We start from the raw sequence: 19,227 nt of genomic DNA on the forward strand, positions 1-19,227 counted from the left end.
GGAATTATGTTTTTAGAAATTGTTTCAAATTAATAAACATTTTAAAGCTGAAATGTCTTGAGACAATAAGTATTCAACCCCTTTGTTAAGGCAAGATTAAATAAATTCAGGAGTAAACATTTTCTTAACAAGTCACAAAATAAGTTGCTGGACTCACTGTGTGCAATAATAGTGTTTAACATTATTTTTGAATGACTACCTCATCTTTGTACCCCCCACATACAATGATCTGTAAGGTCCCTCAGTCGAGCAGTGAATTTCAAACACAGATTCAACCACAAAGACCAGGGAGGTTTTCCAATGCCTGCATCATGTTATGGGTACGCTTGTAATCATTAAGGACTGGGGAGTTTTTCAGGATAAGAAAAAACACAGAATGGAGCTAAGGACAGGCAAATTCCCAAAGGAAAACCTGGTTCAGTCTGCTTTCCACCAGACGCTGGGAGTTGCTTACCAAGAAGACAGTGAATGTTCCTGAGTGGCCAAGTTACAGTTTTGACTTAAATCTACATTTAAATCTATGGCAAGACCTGAAAATTGTTGTCTAGCAATGATCAACAACCAATTTGACAGAGCTTGAATCATTTAGAAAAGAATAATGGGCACATGTTGCACAATCCAGGTGTGGAAAGCTCTTAGAGACTTACCCAGAAAGACTCACAGCTGTAATCACTGCCAAATGTGCTTCAACAAAGTACTGAGTAAAGGGTCTGAATACTTATGTAAATGTAATATTAAATTTTTTAATTTTTAATACATTTGCAAAAATTTCTAAAAACCTGTTTTGGCTTTGTCATTATGGGGTATTGTCTGTAGATTGATGAGAAAAACAACAACAATGTAATCTATTTTAGAATAAGGCTGTTACGTAACAGAATGTGGAAAAAGTAAAAGGGTCTGAATACTTTCCGAATGCACTGTAAATGAGATATTTCTGCATTTCATTTTCAATAAATGTGCAAAAATGTATTAATAAATGTTTTCACTTTGTCATTATGGGGTATTGTGTGTAGATGGGTGAGAAATAAAATATATTTAATCAATTTTGAATTCAAGCTGTAACACAACAAAGTGTTTAATTAGTCAAGGGGTATGAATACTTTCTGAAGGCACTATTCAATAATTTCATCCAAACTCGCCGCCTCATCCATCTACTTATTGGTTTTTAGGCGCATAGATGGGTTAGCTGTCTTCTAGTCAATGCCACTCCGACATTGCTCGTCCTATTTATGGTACCATTCAAAAGTTTGTACACACCTGCTCATTTAAGGGTTTTTCTTTATTTTTACTATTTTCTACATTGTAGAATAATAGTGAAGACATCAAAACTATGAAATAACACATATGGAATCATGTAGTAACCAAAAAAGTGTTAAACAAATCAAAATATATTTTATATTTGAGATTCTTCAAAGTAGCCACCCTTTGCCTTGATGACAGCTTTGCACACTCTTGGCATTCTGTCAACCAGCTTCATGAGGTAGTCACCTGGAATGCATTTCAATTAACAGGTGTGCCTTTTTAAAAGTTAATTTGTGTAATTTCTTTCCTTCTAAATGCATTTGAGCCAATCAGTTGTGTTGTGACAAGGTAGGGGTGGTATACAGAAGATAGCCCTATTTGGTAAAAGACCAAGTCCATATTATGGCAAGAACATCTCAAATAAGCAAAGAGAAATGACAGTCCATCATTACTTTAAGACATGGTCAGTCAATGCGGGAAATTTCATGAACTTTTAACGTTTCTTCAAGTGCAGTCGCAAAAACCATCAAGCGCTATGATGAAACTGGCTCTCACGAGGACCACCACAGGAAAGGAAGACCCAGAGTTACCTCTGTTGCAGAGGATATGTTCATTACAGTTACCAGCCTCAGAAATTGCAGCCCAAATAAATGCTTCACAGAGTTCAAGTAACAGACACATCTCAACATCAACTGTTCAGAGGAGACTGCGTGAATCAGGCCTTCATGGTTGAATTGCTGCAAAAAAAACACTACTAAAGGACACCAATAAGAAGAAGAGACTTGCTTGGACCAAGAAACACAAGCAATGGACATTAGACCGGTGGTCTTTGTGAGATGCGGAGTAGGTGAACGGATGATCTCCGTATGTGTGGTTCCCACCATGAAGCATGGAGGAGGAGGTGTGATGGTGTGGGGGTGCTTTGCTGGTGACACTGTCGTGATTTATTTCGAATTCAAGGCACACTTAACCAGCATGGCTACCACAGCATTCTGCAGCGATACGCCATCCCATCTGGTTTGCGCTTAGTGGGACTGGTGGGTTACTACATGATTCCATATGTGTTGTTTCATAGTTTTGATGTCTTCACTAATATTCTACAATGTAGAAAATAAAGAAAAACCCTTGAATGAGTAGGTGTGTCCAAACTTTTGACTGGTACTGTATATATTTCTTAATTCCATTCTTTTACTTTGAAATTTGTGTGTGTTGTTTTGAATTGTTAGATACTACTACACTGTTGGAGCTAGGAACACAAGCATTTCGCTACACCCGCAATAGCATCTGCTAAATATGTGTATGTTACCAATAAATGTTGATTTGAACGAGGTTTCCCCTTTATTACATTTTAGTCATTTAGCAGACGCTCTTATCCAGAGCGACTTACAGAAGCAATTAGGGTTAAGTGCCTTGCTCAAGGGCACATCGACAGATTTTTCACCTAGTCGGCTCGGGGATTAGAACCAGCGACCTTTCGGTTACTGGCACAACGCTCTTACCCACTAAGCTACCTGCCTTTATCTGTGGATTAATTGTCGGAGTAGAGAACACAAGATTTTGTATGACTCAAAATGGGTAAAAATTCTACAAAGATCCAGCAAAAAAAGGACCATATACATTTCAGGTAAAATAACAACCCAATGTTTATCTCCCAGGACAAATTAGCAAGCAACAGCAAGCTAGCTAAATGGCCATGAATGTTTCATGTGTTTTTCAACCTTTCCCCAAATTAATATAGTTGGTTCACAGTTGGTTTTAGTATTTTAACCTGTGTGTCAGGAACGCATCTGGTGGGGATATGGGGATAGACAAAATCACGATGGCGCACGCAGACTCACGCGCGGAGCCGGTTTGGTCAGCATGTAACATTTCATTATGTTTTAGTCTGATGATGAGTTTACTTGAACCTAAACCCTTGTCCATTTATTTTGCCAAGTGATTGTTGTGAATCAGTTCATCAGCAGCAGCTGAGAAACCTATAAAAAAGCATTATAAGCAGAGGAATATCCAAAGTCTTTGAAATTAATGGGAACCTCATTACAGTGATTGCTACTCTGTCTAGAGGCCACGAATGAGAAAGCATGTCATTTTCCAGAAAATGTAGTGACAAAGTTGTTACAAAATATCAGTTGTTGTTATTATAAATTGTTTGTCTTTTCACATTGTTAAAATTTTTCTGAAGGTCACAGTTGCCCTCCTGCTGGCTTCAGTGTGTGCGTGCGTGCGGTGTGGTGTGGACGTGGACATGTGTAGAAGTGTGACCTCTGGTCACCCCAGCTGGAGAGAGCTGCTCTCCATCTCCTCCACTGTTTGTGCCCTCCCAGTCCCCTTTATGACCTGAGATTGTGTGTGTGCATTTGTGTCCTTTGTCTAATGAGTGCTCTCTGTAATGGAGGAACAGTGTCCAGATGACATTATTATTACTCATATTCAGCAGGTCAGAGAAGGTCTATGAACTGAAGCTCTCTGCTTTATGAGAGTAGAGGTATTCAGTGCTTCCCCTTCAGTTAAGTGGACTGATGCCTAGCTAGCTCTGTTACACTTCCCCCATATTCACATACAATAAAAAATGCATGATTTTGGGTCTCCAATTGTGGAATCAGTGTATTTCTCCAACACGTATTTCTCTAAACACAGACACTGCCATAAACATGACTTTATTTTTTTTATAGATTTTTTTGTTGGTTTTTCTATGTAATACTACTAGCCACCTAGCAATATGTTCCCAATCTCCCAACCTCATAACTGGCTACCAAGAAGCCATGTCAGGCTATCAATCAAGTTAGAGTAGGTAGCTTGTCTAATTATCTTAGCTGGTATGCCTACTGGCAAGGTTGGTAGACTTTTAAAAAGCAAGCAATTACTAAATGTACTGAATAAGACTCACATTCCTTTCAATCTTTTACACAGCTTTTTGCAGCGATGCAGAGAAGCATGTTTAGTTTCTTTAACAAAATAACCACCAATCAGGAGGATACAGACAGCTCAAAAGGTATGGTTAGATATGCAGAAAAAGAAACATATTTTTTTACATAGAATTGAGCATAATGATTATGGCTCTAAATTAGCAGGAAAAGGCTGTTTCAGGTGTTTGAAAAATGCTAACTTCCTGACAGGGCCTAGCCCCCTTCTGGACCACCCCCCAGGTATCCTCACATGCCCCCTTTTGTGCCCCCTCAGATTTTGGGGGTGCATGACGCCCCTGATGAAGTGTATGTTTTTAACCAGAATTTTGAACATCATATATTTAATGGATGTTAAAGCACAAGAAAGAAGCAGTGATTATCAGACCTTGGTCAAATACGTCTGTGAAATATTTTCAAATACTTTGAGGTGCGCTTGAATTTTGCAATTGGAGATTTGTTGTAACTATCCCATATACAGTACTTTACAATTTACTGGACAAACTAAATGAAGTAGCACAAGTATTTGAAAAATCTATTTGACTCCCATATCTGAGGGTTATAAGTGATTTGTTTGTTGGAGGTGTGGTCTTCTCTGGGACTTATTTTGATCGATCAGTTTGGTTTATCTTCTATTGAGGATTTGCTGCTGCTCCTGCTCTGTTTGCTCCCAGATCGTCTTGGTTGGGATGAGGACCTTTGGTCCTGTTTTTCCTTTCTTCGTTCTACTTTCTTCTTCCTTGGCTTTCGTTCTAACATATTTCAGTCCAGGCACGGGGAGTCCTGCTCTACGAATCTCATCAGCAGTGTTTCTCCCTCCATTACATTTACATTTTAGTCATTTAGCAGACGCTCTTATCCAGAGCGACTTACAGTTAGTAAGTGCATACATTATATATATATTTTTTTTCATACTGGCCCCCCGTGGGAAATCGAACCCACAACCCTGGCGTTGCAAACGCCATGCTCTACCAACTGAGCTACATCCCTGCTGGCCATTCCCTCCCCTACCCTGGGCCAATTGTGCGCCGTCCCATGGGTCTCCCGGTCGCGGCCAGCTACGACAGAGCCTGGATTCGAACCAGGATCTCTAGTGGCACAGCTCACTGCGATGCAGTGCCTTAGACCACTGCGCCACACGCTGTGCTCCCCCCCTGCCTAAAAGAATTAGGCTTCTGTTCGTTTCAATTGAAAATGTTGGTTAAAGAGACCCTGGTTGTTTTTTAGTAATGACTCCACAGAGATTGGAGAAGGATTAACTCACCTGATCACATCTGCTGGGCCTGTTCTGGCTGAATTGTCGTTTCCATTTGAAGGGGAGGAGGACAGAGTTGTTGAATATGTGACACTTTTGGATTTTTTCCAACTACTAGCCTGCAGCGGTGGATAATGCATAATGGCCTCAAAGAATAGAGCATCAGTGTCTATTATTATGTTATTATCCATATCATATTATAATGAAATGGGTCAAAGTCTACAGAACCAGCAGCTACAGTCGTCAGCTTCATGTCTACAGGTGGGATAGACTAAGACAGACGAGGCGGATTGAGAGAGAGAGAGAATATATATGTAATATTCCATATGTTCAATAGTAAAATAATGTCCAGACACAGATCGAGTTGATGGTCTTTTATCTAGAAGCGTTGCATGGCTCACACACACATGTTCAGTGGTTAGCTGACTACCATAGACTGTAGTACTATGGATCCACCATGAGGTGCCGTATTAGGTTAGTGTTGTCGTAAACAATTATCAGTCTTACTGCACTAAACATTGCCTAAACATTACAATATATATACTGAACAAAAATATAAATGCAACTTGTAACAATTTCAAAGATTTTACTGAGTTACAGTTCATGTAAGGAAATCAGTCAATTGAAATAAATTCATTAGGCCCTATTCTATGGATTTCACATGAATGAGAATACAGATATGCATCTGTTGGTCACAGATACTAAAAAAGAAAGAAAAAGGGGTAGGGGTGAGGATAAAAAAAACAGTATCTGGTGTGACCATTTGCCTCATGCAGTGCGACACATCTGCTTCGCATAAAGTTGATCAGGCTGTTGATTGTGGCCTGTGGAATGTTGTCCCACTCCTCTTCAATGGCTGTACGAAGTTGCTGGATATTGGCAGGAACTGCAACACAAACATGCTCAATGGGTGAAATGTCTGGTGAGTATGCAGACCATGGAAGGACTGGGACATTTTCAGCTTCCAGGCATTGTGTACAGATCCTTGCGACATGAGGATATGCATTATCATGCCGAAACATGAGGTGATGGCGGCGGATGAATGGCACGACAATGGGCCTCAGGATCTCGTCACACACCCCTGAGGGGCCCCAGTGTTGAGGATCAGCGTGGCAGATGTGTTGTTACCTACCCTGACCACCTGTCAGGAAGTCCAGGATCTAGTTGCAGAGGGAGGTGTTTAGTCCCAGGGTCCTTAGCTTAGTAATGAGCTTTGTGGGCACTATGGTGTTGAACGCTGAGCTGTAGTCAATGAACAACATTCTCACATAGGGGTTCCTTTTGTCCAGGTGGGAAAGGGCAGTGTGGAGTGCGATTGAGATTGCGTCATCTGTGGATCTGTTGGGGTGGTATGCGAATTGGAGTGGGTCTAGGGTTTCCGGAATGATGGTGTTGATGTGAGCCATGACCAGCCTTTCAAAGCACTTCATGGCTACCGACATGAGTGCTACGGGGCAGTAGTCATTTAGGCAGGTTACCTTCGCATTCTTGGGCAAGACAAAGGAGATCATTGACATGGCTGTAGTGGAGCGGGTCGAGAGTTTCAACTTCCTTGGTGTCCACATCACCAACAAACTATCATGGTCCAAACACACCAAGACAGTCGTGAAGAGGGCACGACAACTACTTTTCCCCCTCAGGAGACTGAAAAGATTTGGCATGGGTCCCCAGATCCTCAAAAAGTTATACAGCTGCACCATCAAGAGCAGGGGTGTCAAACTCATTTTAGCTCAGGGGCCACATGGAGGAAAATCTATTCCCAAGTGGGCCGGACCGGAAAAATCATGGTATATATAACTTAAAAACAACAACTTCAGATGGTTTTCTTTGTTTTAATACGATCAACATACAACATAAAGCTGGAGCCTGAGGACAGTGTGTCCAAAATAGTACAAGCACAACATCACTATTAATCATAAAACACGTCAAGTTTATTTGAAAATTCTAAAGAAAAAGAACACACAAACACACAATGCCTCAGTGATTAACAGAACTGTTTCACAGATCACAGAACTATATCAGGGTGTCATTTCTCAGGCAGAAATGTAGATAAAAATAATGAAATCCTGTTCCCCAAACAAGTGCAAGAACCACAGAGTCAAGAATAGGTTAAATATACAAATAAAATAAAATCAATTAAAAACAATAGCACATCAACATAAAAACATATAAACATAAAGCTGGAGCCTGAGGACAGTGTCCAAAAGCACAACATCACTATTAATCATAAAACACCTCAAGTTATTTGAAAGTTCTGAGGACAAAGAACACACAAACACACAATGCCTCAGTGATTCACAGAAGTATATCACAGATCACAGAACTATATCAGGGTGTCATTTCTCAGGCAGAAATGTAGATAAAAATAATGAAATCCTGTTCCCCAAACAAGTGCAAGAACCACAGAGTCAAGAATAGGTTAAATATACAAATAAAATAAAATCAATTAAAAACAATAGCACATCAACATAAAAACATATAAACATAAATCTGAAAGCGTTGCTCAAACTCCCGTAACAGTCCCGTTATTTTATCTTTGAACCGCTTCATGTCTGCCACATGTTGGGTCGCGCACACATTTTTCAGACAGGGGAAGTGAGCTGCATCACCACCGGCAAGTTGCGTCTCCCACAATGACAGCTTCAACTTGAAAGAACGTATGCTGTCATAATACTGCGTGACAACTTTGTTGCGCCCTTGCAGCTGTTTGTTCAAGTTATTCAGGTGCTCTGTAACATCCACCATAAATGCAAGGTCCGGCATCCATTCTGCGGAATGAAATTCTAACACTGGTTTGCCCTTTTCTTCCATGAACTGTTCAATTTCTTCTCGTAAATCAAAGAAACGCCTCAGCACAGCACCTCGGCTTAACCATCTTACCTCAGTGTGGTATGGCAGGCCATAGATGTGGTCTTTCTCTCTGAGAAGGCTGTCAAACTGACGGTGATTCAGGCTTCTGGATCGGATGAAATTAACAGTTTGGATGACCACCTTCATGACGTTATCCATCTTCAATGACTTGCAACACAAAGCCTCCTGGTGCAAAATACAGTGAAAAGTCAAAAAATCACGTCCTCCATTTGCAGATTGCACTTTCTCTCTGAACTTTGTCACAACGCCTGCTTTTTTCCCGATCATTGAGGGTGCACCATCTGTAGCCAGGCTGACAGCGCGGGACCAGTCCACTCCAACCATGTCCAGCGCGCCGACGAGTGCGGTAAAAATATCAGCTGCTGTCGTTGTATCTGTCATCGGCACCAACTCCACGAACTCCCCGGTGACGGTCAATGTGTCATCAACTCCGCGGATGAAAAAATGGCCAGTTGTGCAACATCTGTAATGTCCGTGCTTTCATCAATTGCAACCGAAAACGCAATAAATGACTTTACTTTTTGCTTCAACTGGCTGTCCAAATCCACTGAAAGATCGGAAATCCTGTCTGCAACTGTGTTTCTTGTCAGGCTGATATTTGCAAAAGCCTGCCGCTTTTCAGGGCACACAATCTCCGCTGCCTTCATCATGCATGTTTTTACAAATTCACCCTCACTAAATGGTTTTGAAGCCACTGCGATTTCATTAGCAATGAGGTAGCTAGCTTTCACTGCAGCGTCACTGATGTCTCGGCTGTGAGTAAACACAGACTGCTGTTTCTTCAGACCCGCCAACAGTTCATTCACCTTCTCTCATCTCCGCTGTCCTTGAAAGTTGTCATATTTGTCGGCATGAAGACTCACATAGTGGCGACGAAGGTTATATTCTTTCAGCACTGCAACATGCTCTGAACACACCAAACATACAGCTTTCCCATTCAATTCCGTGATTAAATAGGATGACCATTTTTCTTGGAACACTCTGCACTCTGCGTCCACTTTTCTCTTTTTTGACAGAGACATATTGGGGCAATGAGGGTGCCAAAGCACATAATGTTAAAAGTAGAAGCCGTAATAAATATCGCGGGCAAAACAAAGTAGCTCATTGGCTGCACGTGCTTGACCTACTTGCTCTGCCTCGGTATAAACAGTTTGCTTGCTTAACACAATTGCTATTGCGCCATCCAGTGGACGCAATTGGAACAGCAGTTTATTGAAAAATTGCAGCGCATTTTTATACTTTACAATTTTTTATTTTATTTTTTATTTTAATCATCTCGCGGGCCGGATTAAACCCGTTTGCGGGCCTGATCCGGCCCGCGGGCCGTACGTTTGACACCACTGCTCTAGTGGTTGCTTCACGCGCTCTCACTCTCGTGCTAACCAGTGTTGCCAATTTAACGACTTTGTCGCTATATTTAGTGAGTATTCAGACCCCTCTAGCGACACCTTTTCAAAAAATCGACTAGCGACAAATCTTGCGACTTTTGCTGGTGTTATTGGAGACTTTTGGAGGCTCTGACGTGAAAGCACGTATTGTTCTTACTCTTCTCAACAAGCAGCTGGTGCTGCCATGGGACCCACCCCACTCAACGAGCAGCAGGTGCTACCTGCAAAGCACTCACAGGCGGCCCAGTCCTCGCGCAGCAGTCACTCCCAGCTGCAGTCAGATCAGGAGATGTTCACCCCTCCGCATCCAGACTGCAAATGAATCGCGCATGCGGGAAGCCACCGCTGGCTGATGTAAATGTAAAATGTTCTTTGTCTAAAATAAATCACTGCACAAAAATAAATCACTGCATTTGACTCACACAGCCTCAGTCACTTACTCACCTCGTCCACTGTGTGTGTGCCTCTGTGACATAAGCTAAACATCTAGCTGGCTAGCTCATCATGTCTCAGTCTAAACTGTATACTCAAAAATACAGAAAGAAGTGGGAATCAAACACTGAATTCAAAGGCTGGTTGAAGCCATTTATGGGAGATGATACACTGGCATACTGCCTGTATTGTAAGGCTGATTTCTACGCCAAACTTAGTGATGTAAAAAAACTCAAAAACTCAAAAACATACTCAAAAGGCAAAGCCTTATAACAGTTCCACCCAAAACAAGCTGCCATTTATGGTTGGCTCTCCATTGAACCCGCGGTTCACGCATTTTGGACCAATGGGAAGAGCTTAGGCTGCATTTCGCAGTCCCAAAGTCCAGTGAACACTGCTACATGGCTGAGGTTTTATACTCCATGTACAGTGATCCTCAAAACATATTGTATCTGACTTTTTTGAAGTCAGTGCTGGGTGAGGTACAGTTGGCCATCAAGGCTTTTGAGGGAGAACAAGTAGATCCTCTTAAGCTACTTGACAGTTTGGTTAGCCTGATCAAGTCTGTGAGCAGCAGGGTGCTGAATCCAGTGGCAAATGTTGATGTACTCAAAGGGCGAATAGATGGATACATCAGTCCCAAACCGTACCTTGGTTACCTTTTTGAGTCAAAGGCAGCTGAGCTCCACCTTGCGCCTGAGGATGAAAACAATGTCCGAAAGCGGTGTGTAGCCTTCAAAATTTCCCTCACTAATGAGTTTAAGGTGAGACTGTCGGATAACATCGAAGCATTGCAGTACATGTCAGTTTTCAATGTGTAGGAAACTCTAAAGCACAATAAGAGCCCTGGAGAAATAGAAAAAATAGTCAAGCTCCTTGGCTACTCCCCTGCAGAGATAGACTAGATTGTCCAGCAATGGCGTGCCATCCATCTTAGTAAATGGAATGAGACAAAAATCACAGGGGGCTTCTGGAGTGAGATTTGGACGTTCAGGGTATTCAGCTAGATGAGTGTGGTAAAAAGCAAACTTAGAAATCGGATGTCCTTGCAGACCCGTAACTCCATCCTGTACATTCGATATGGACTGAAGCTGTCTGGTGAGGCTTGCTATGAGCACCAGCTGCCTGATAATGTTTTGCAGCTTTTTGGCACATCACCTGCTTACTCATTTAAGTCAGCTCCCTCAGTTGCTGAACCTGCCAAAGAGAGCCTTGACCAAAATGACGATGACCCACTCTTTCTGTAAGCCAGCACAGCCTGTGTGTGTGTGGATGGGGTTCTGAAAAAAACAAACAATTAACCTGAATTAGGGCCAGACTAGTTACCATCATTTTCTCACATTGCCATTGACAGTTTTTTCTATTGTCTCTTTTTTGGTCCATTTAGATTGTTAATGTAGATTGTATACAAAAAAATGTTTGAAATGTTATGATTAAAAGTGTTCATGTTTTACTGTGACTTGTTGTAGGCTCCTAAGTGGACCATAAGGTTAAAAACCAAACCAAACTTAAGAAAAATAAAATAAAGAAATAAAAAAATAAATAAAAAATTTAAAAAACGAAGTAACTCCACCAGAGTGTCTCTTTTGGGTCACTTTTGCCGGTCCCAAGCCCTGATAAAGGAGGAGGGAAAAAAAACAAGAATCGACAGAAGAAAATTCATTTGTAGTTCTTAACATATTTAGGGTGTTTTTTACTCACTTTTTGTCTCTCCCACAACGTTATTCCTCTCTCCTACAGTGTCCATCACAATTACATGCACATGGCCAATTATGCAAATTAGGTGATGACGTCATTCAGCAACTTCTAGCGACTTTTAGGACAGCCAATAGCTACTTTCCTTACTGAGGAGTTGGCAACACTTTATTTTTTACAATTTTCTAGATTGTAGAATAAGAGTGAAGACATAAAAACTATGAAATAACACATATGGAATTATGTAGTAACCAAAAAAGTGTTAAACAAATCAAAATATATTTTATATTTGAGATTCTTCAAATATTTCCCCCTGGCTTTGGTGTCAGATTTGCTAGCCAAATGGAAATGGAATGAATCGCAAGACTGTAACATTAAAACTAGCCACTGCCAGCCGTAGTGAAAGGTTTGCCCAGAGTAAGTAAGTGAGTGAGTGAGTGAGTGAGTGTGTGTGTGTGTGTGTGTGTGTGTGAGGGAGATAAAACAGTGACAACCCTAAATAACTATTCTCATAACAATACCTTAAGCCTAGTCCCAATCTTGCCTGATACCAGTTGGTTGGTTGACATAATTTCAAATTACAATTTTCATACACCACAAGTCAAAAGTTTGGACACACCTACTCATTCAAGGGTTTTTCTTTGTAGAATAATAGTGAAGAACTATGGAATAAACTATGGAATAACACATATGGAATCATGTAGTAACCAAAAAAGTGTTAAACAAATCAAAATATATTTTTTATTTGAGATAGCCACCTTTTGCCTTGATGACAGCTTTGCACACTCTTGGCATTCTCTCAACCAGCTTCACCTGGAATACTTTTCCAACAGTCTTGAAGGAGTTCCCAAATATGCTGAGCACTTGTTGGCTGCTTTTCCTTCACTCTGCGGTCCGAATCATCCCAAACCACCTCAACTGGGTTGAGGTCGGGGGATTGTGGAGGCCAGGTAATCTGATGCAGCACTCTATCACTCTCCTTCTTGGTCAAATAGCCCTTACACAGCCTGGAGGTGTGTTGGGTCATTGTCCTGTTGAAAAATAAATGATAGTCCCACTAAGCCCAAACCAGATGGGATGGCGTATCACTGCAGAATGCTGTGGTAGCCATACTGGTTAAGTGTGCCTTGAATTCTAAATAAACACAGACAGTGTCATCAGCAAAGCACCCCCACACCTTAACACATCCTCCTCCATGCTTTACGGTGGGAAATACACATGCGGAGATCATCCATTCACCCACACTGTGTTTCACAAAGACACGGCGGTTGGAATAAAAAATCTCCAATTTGGACTCCCGACCAAAGGACAGATTTCCACCGGTCTAATGTCAATTGCTCGTGTTTCTTGGCCCAAGCAAGTCTCTTCTTCTTATTGGTGTCCTTTAGTAGTGGTTTCTTTGCAGCAATTCGACCATGAAGGCCTGATTCCTCTGAACAGTTGATGTTGACATGTGTCTTTTACTTGAACTCTGTGAAGCATTTATTTGGGATGCAATTTCTGAGGTTGGTAACTCTAATGAACTTATCCTCTTCAGCAGAGGTAACTCTGGGTCTTCCATTCACGAGAGCCAGTTTCATCATAGCACTTGATGGTTTTTGCGACTGCACTTGAAGAAACTTTCAAAGTTCTTGAAATCTTCTGGATTGACTGACCTTCATGTCTTAACGTCGTTTCTCTTTGCTTATTTGAGCTTTTCTTGCCATAATTTGGACTTGGTCTTTTACCAAATAGGGCTATCTTCTGTATACCACCCCTACCTTGTCACAACACAACTGATTGTCTCAAACGCATTAAGGTGGAAAGAAATTCCACAAATTAACTTTTAAGAAGGCACACCTGTTAATTGAAATGCATTCCAGGTGACTACCTCAAGAAGCTGGTTGAGAGAATGCCAAGAGTGTGCAAATCTGTCATCAAGGCAAGGGGTGACTATTTGAAGAATTACTACATAATTCCATATGTGTTATTTCATAGTTTTTATGTCTTCACTCTTATTCTACAATCTAGAAAATTTAAAAAAAGAAAGAAAAACCCTTGAATGAGTAGGTGTGTCCAAACTTTTGACTGGAGACACATTATGGAGAGGCTCCTGTACAGATTGCAGCAGGCCATGCAACGCCTTCCTCGTGATCTTGATTACTTACGGTTTGTCTGCACCAATGAGATTATATTCATCAGCTCACTAGCAAATCAAGTAGACTCAAGAGGTAGTGCAGGGTCTCTCCACCCTGTGTAGCCTAGTCAATGCTGAAATGGAAGAAAGATGTGCTCCATTAATTGTTGTTGATGAGCAGGATGGCGAAATGGGATGTCCTAAACCGACTGTGTCAGAACAGCACCTTCGACAGCTGATTGAAATGGATCTGCCTGTACCTTGCATCGATAAACTGCTTGGCATCTCAACACAAACTGTCCAACGCAGAATGCAGGAATACGGTATCGCAGTGAGGGGAACATACAGCCAAATGACAAACGAGGAGCTGGACAATCTGGTGGCCACAATCAAGAAAAGTTAACCAAAATTAGGATGGTGAGATGACGTCTGAAAGCACTGGGTCATCGAGTCCAGTGGTCCCGAGTGTGTGACTCAATGCATCGCGTCGATGCTGCAGGAATACAGGAAAGAATGGCACGACTTGGATGTGTTGTCAGAAGAACCTACTCTGTTCAGGGTCCTCTTTCCCTCATACAGGTAAGCTTAGACCCCCTTCAGCTTCGGGAGTACACATTTAGTCATATAACTCATAACCCATACAATGCTGCCTCTGTTACAGTGGGGAAAAATAGTATTTAGTCAGCCACCAATTGTGCAAGTTCTCCCACTTAACTATGACAGACAAAATGAGAAAAAAAAAATCCAGAAAATCACATTGTAGGATTTTAATGAATTTATTTGCAAAAAAGTTTCTCAATACTTTGTTATATACCCTTTGTTGGCAATGACACAGGTCAAACGTTTTCTGTAAGTCTTCACAAGGTTTTCACACACTGTTGCTGGTATTTTGGCCCATTCCTCCAAGCAGATCTCCTCTAGAGCAGTGATGTTTTGGGGCTGTCGCTGGGCAACACGGACTTTCAACTCCCTCCAAAGATGTTCTATGGGGTTGAGATCTGGAGACTGGCTAGGCCACTCCAGGACCTTGAAATGCTTCTTACGAAGCCACTCCTTCGTTGCCCGGGCGGTGTGTTTGGGATCATTGTCATGCTGAAAGACCCAGCCACGTTTCATCTTCAATGCCCTTGCTGATGGAAGGAGGTTTTCACTCAAAATCTCACGATACATGGCCCCATTCATTCTTTCCTTTACACGGATCAGTCGTCCTGGTCCCTTTGCAGAAAAACAGCCCCAAAGCATGATGTTTCCACCCCCATGCTTCACAGTAGGTATGGTGTTCTTTGGATGCAACTCAGCATTCTTTGTCCTCCAAACACGACGAGTTTAGTTTTTACCAAAAAGTTCTATTTTGGTTTCATCTGACCATATGACATTCTCCCAATCCTCTTCTGGATCATCCAAATGCACTCTAGCAAACTTCATACAGGCCTGGACATGTACTGGCTTAAGCAGGGGGACACGTCTTGCACTGCAGGATTTGAGTCCCTGGCGGCGTAGTGTGTTACTGATGGTAGGCTTTGTTACTTTGGTCCCAGCTCTCTGCAGGTCATTCACTAGGTCCCCCCGTGTGGTTCTGGGATTTTTGCTCACCGTTCTTGTGATCATTTTGACCCCACGGGGTGAGATCTTGTGTGGAGCTCCAGATCGAGGGAGATTATCAGTGGTCTTGTATGTCTTCCATTTCCTAATAATTGCTCCCACAGTTGATTTCTTCAAACCAAGCTGCTTACCTATTGCAGATTCAGTCTTCCCAGCCTGGTGCAGGTCTACAATTTTGTTTCTGGTGTCCTTTGACAGCTCTTTGGTCTTGGCCATAGTGGAGTTTGGAGTGTGACTGTTTGAGGTTGTGGACAGGTGTCTTTTATACTGATAACAAGTTCAAACAGGTGCCATTAATACAGGTAACGAGTGGAGGACAGAGGAGCCTCTTAAAGAAGAAGTTACAGGTCTGAGAGAGCCAGAAATCTTGCTTGTTTGTAGGTGACCAAATACTTATTTTCCACCATAATTTGCTAATAAATTCATTAAAAATCCTACAATGTGATTTTCTGGATTTATTTTCCTCAATTTGTCTGTCATAGTTGACGTGTACCTATGATGTAAATTACAGGCCTCTCTCATCTTTTTAAGTGGGAGAACTTGCACAATTGGTGGCTGACTAAATACTTTTTTTCCCCACTGTATATTTCACCGTAAAATGGCTGATTTGGCAAGTATACAAAACTGTCCAAAACTATCTTTCAACAGATATGGCTTTGTAATATTTGGTGGCATAGACAGCTTCTCAAGAAAGGTAACCGATTGATCTCCCATTGTATTTGAAGTTGGTAATGTTTGTCTGACTCAATCTGGATAATCCAATGCTGTCTATTCAAAATGGTTTTGAATTGTACAACAGCCCAGCTGTTTTTGTATACATGTGTTATTGTTATGTATTACACAATCAGTTTTATAATGATATCCTATAGATCATGTACCTCAGTGCAGCAACCAACAACAAAGCATCAACTGCCCTTGGTTTCTTCCTGGAGTCTGTAGAGAAGCATGGCTTTCCATTAAGGTAACAGCATCATTCCCTCAGTAGTGCTGTGTGGAATCAGGCATTTGTTTGTATATGGACACCATTGGTTACTTTGTATATGGTCTCGAATCAGACCATATGCCAGGTCTGCCTGAGGCCTTGTCTATCAAGATGAAAATATATTTATGTTGACCAAGTTTCATACAGAGTGATTGAATTACACTTTGAATTATGATGAACAGTTGTCTTGATTATAATTCTAGTGTCTGTGTCTGTCTGTATGTCAACATCTAGGGTGAGAGCAGACCAAGGCGTGGAGAATGTGGACATCGCAAGATGCATGTTTCATGTCCTTGGTTGTGGCAGGGGAAGCTTTATCTCTGGTAAAAGTGTCCACAATCAACAGTCATTTCCACCACTATTTGTGTGTGTGCTGAATACATAGATTATGACCACATATCATTCAAATTTGACTGGTACTATACTTTCTAGAGTATAATTAGGCAGGTGGCCTACACCTAAATTATAATCCCTCCCCTGAGTAGAGAAGACAAGCTGTGCTGTTTCATGCATAACTGGTATTTATTCAAACAATGAGTGCCTTCTAGACCACGTTTCCATTCACAGGTTTTAGGCAAGTGAAGTCATACCGTTAAAAAAAATAATAATGACAGCTGAGATGGAAACAGGAAGTTTCGGTACAATTAGATAAATGCCGTCAGTTGTATCTGCAAGTTGTTGGCTATAGCGCACGTGCCAAGACCAGTGGGCACATTTGGTATTTAACGCAACAGTTTTTGTGACAAAACTATCAGTAGAGTTGAATGCGATGGATTTTGTGTACACTACGTCATCACGCACTGATTTTGTATCTTCAACAAGTCCGTTTGGTGGAAACACCTCTGATGGAAATATTTGCATATTTTCTTAATGCAGACTTCAGAATATTCATATGAAAATCTGTCGCCAATTGGATGGAAACCTAGCTATAGAATCCAATGTCAAGTCAATCTCTTACATGCATTGAAGAAAACTATCTTTAGAAACAGTTAAATTCAACAGGAGATGTGAAGTAGAAATGCAAAGTGCCTTATAATACTTTGACCAATTACATCTCCTTATACTCAGAAAGGTTAAAAATAATAGTAATGAGTTGTGTAGGACAGAGTACTGGGTATGATGTTGAATGTTTCATTATGTTGCTTCAAATGTTCTATCTCGCTTTCAGGGTTGAACGGTTATGGCAGGACGTGTGGATGACCATGTCACATCTTTTACAATGTCCTACACAGTTTGGAAGATGAGGGCTCCCTTGACACGTCAAACAGCCTTCACCTATTCTGTGCGCACTATGTATTCCTCCCATGCCTCCAAGCAGAGCTAGACACTTTTACCAATGGATGGGATAACCATTCCCTGCACACCGAGCAAAATCTGACCCCCAACTAGCTATGGGAAATGGGACAAGCACAGAGTCCTGTCACCTTTTCTGGCAATATGGAGGTATAAATGTAAAGGAGCCACTATGAAAATGTAATTAGTCTTATCTGAAAAAAGGTGGTTGTTTGAAAATTAACATGAATTTCTATGTTTAGTAGTTAAACAACTTGGAGGGGGACGATGCCTGCCTCCCGGAGGAGCATGGCCAGGTAATTGTGGTCCCACCAGTGCAGTGGCCACTGACAGAGCAGGATATGACACTGCTCAGAGCAGCCATCGACCCAACCTCACTATCTCAAGACTATGGACAAGATATTTATGCATCTGTTTTGAACTATGTGTAGCTACTTACTGAATTATCCTTATGGCTGAATGATCCTTATACCTCTGCTTGATACTGTCGCAAGGAATATCTGTCTAGGCCAGTAATTTTTAATTGCTGCAATGTTATGAAATGTGGTTGCAGCAAAATTAGACCAATTTGATGATTTTGATTGGTTACTAATGTTATGGAAAATGAGATACAAAGATTAAGGCAGACTATTTAGTTGTATAATAGAACAATCTTTAATCAAACAGCTGCAGGGGGGATCTATCTCTGATTTCACAGGGAAAAACTTGAAGAGTAAATGGTTACACGTCCCATATATAGTGGGAGGTGATAATACAATCATATTGTTTACACAACAGTTATTTTATACAGGCAACAGTTCCAGAACACAATAGCCTTGTATTAGGGTGCAGACATAACAGGAGTCTATGAAAGGCATAACATCACAGTCTAACACAGAACATATCCCTTGAAGTTACAACAGCTCACCCCAAATTCTGCCACCACACTATGGACAACTGAATCAATGTTTATTTACATGACTAAAATGTAGTCTAAAAGTGTTTGAATACAAAAGAGCTGCAGTCATCATTCATTAAATGTGAAAACTTTTCACTTTCCTTCTCAATTAATTTTTTTACTATATGGGAAAAGGTTATACGGTACTTTTGACAGAAAATAAACCTTCAAATAGAAAAGATTGACACAGAATGTCATGTGATACAATATGTAATGTAGAAACAAAACAAAAGTGATGCAATTAAGCACGTGGAGTAATGAGTAGGATTCTGTCTTGTATCATTATGTTTTTAAAATCTTCATAAGACGTCAGGTGTGCTGTGGGGAATGTGATTGTGTTTGAGCAAGCAAGCACTAACTCTAGGGTGTGCGCTGGCATTCGAACTCGACACTCATGGTCAAATTTGAAGACAATTTTAAAGGATGCTGTTCAGACAGCAGTAGTGACCTGTACCCATGATCCGTCAGCCATTGCATAACTTTAGGGACAGTGGGAACTGTTAGTCTGGAT

The sequence above is a fragment of the Coregonus lavaretus genome (assembly GCF_964263955.1).
Source record: "Coregonus lavaretus genome assembly, chromosome: 6".
Lineage (NCBI taxonomy): Eukaryota > Metazoa > Chordata > Actinopteri > Salmoniformes > Salmonidae > Coregonus > Coregonus lavaretus.